The sequence below is a fragment of the Penaeus monodon genome, chromosome 5, assembly GCF_015228065.2.
Source record: "Penaeus monodon isolate SGIC_2016 chromosome 5, NSTDA_Pmon_1, whole genome shotgun sequence".
Lineage (NCBI taxonomy): Eukaryota > Metazoa > Arthropoda > Malacostraca > Decapoda > Penaeidae > Penaeus > Penaeus monodon.
Genome location: NC_051390.1, coordinates 57,730,454 through 57,732,350, shown reverse-complemented (window position 1 = coordinate 57,732,350; position 1,897 = coordinate 57,730,454).

Below are 1,897 nucleotides of genomic sequence, written 5' to 3'. Positions count from 1 at the left end.
AAAAAAAATTTTAATTTTAATATATATATATGTTGTGTGGTGTGTGTGTGTGTGTGTGTGGTGTGTGTTGTGGTGTGTGTGTGTGTGTGTGTGTGTGTGTGTGTCTATGTATACATATGTAGGAATATGAATAAATAAATACTATCCCTTCATACAATGATTTTCACCATTATTATATAAAAAACATACTAGATACAGCAATATTATTTATATTATATAATAATATTTATATATATATACTATACACAATATGTATAAAAATGTATACAAATGTATATACTTTTAATATTTTTAAAAAAATAAAAAAATATATTTTTAATTATAAAATATATATATATATTTTATAATAATATAATAATATAATAAAATTTTATATATAAACTCCACACACACACACACACACACGATATACTTGCGTGTGTATCTTTTAAATATAAAAAAATTATATATATATAATAATAATATATTTATTTATATATATTTTATATTAAAATATAATATATTTATTATATATATATATATATAAAAATTATATTAAAACACAACACAACATATGTATTACATGTATGCAAATGTATAATATTTTTTATACTTTTTAAATATATTTTATAATAATATATTTTATATATAAAATATATATATATATATTATATATATATATATTTGTACAACAAAAACCACACACACACACACACACACACACACACCACACACACACACACCACACACACACCACACACACCACACCACACACACACACACACACGATATACTGTGCGTTGTACTTGTATATTTATATAAAATATATTATTATATATATATATATAATTTTTAATATATATATAATTATACATATACATACAACATAGTTATAATGTATGCAAATATATATTATATATATTAATATAATTATATATATATAATATTATAAAATATATTAGATAGATAGATAGATAGATAGATAAAATTTATAGTACACACACACACACACACACACACACACACACACACAATACATATAATAATATTATAATAATAATTATATAAATATATATATTATTATTGTGTGTATGTGTGTGTGTGTTTTGTGGGTTGTGTGGTGTGTGTGTGTGGTGTGTGTGGTGTGGTGTTGTGTATGTGTGTGGTGGTAACACATATACACAAAATTGTAATATATATGTATATATTTATTATATATTATATATTTATATATATATATTATATATTTTATATATATAATGTGTGTGTGTGTGTGTGGTGTGTGTGTGGTGTGTGTTTTGGTGTGTGTGCAGTAACATAGTAGGAAATAATAAATAAATACATACAACATACAATGTATATACACACATGATTTTAATACATATCATACATAGATACATGCTTTAAATTTTAATATATATATTATATTATATAATAAATATATATATATATACAAAAATATAATATATATATATATATATAATATATATATATAAAATGTATATTTATATGTATAAAATATACAAATATGTATTTTGATCAAATGTATAATATTTAAATATATAAAAAAATAAAATAAAATATAAGTAATATATATGTAAATATATATGTAATATATATATATACATATTATATATATAATAAAATAATATATTATATATATGTATTAAAATATATATATAATATATATATAATATATAAAATTTTAAATATATATATATATATAAACAAACACACACCACACACACACACACACACACACACACACACACATACACACACACACGATATACTGTGCGTGTGTACTCGTATATTGGCGTGGGTGTGCATCATCACGTTTGTGTTCCCATGAAGATGCTGCATCATGGATTCTCTGTGATGTAGGAAATTATTGATGTCTTTTGAATCTTAACTGATA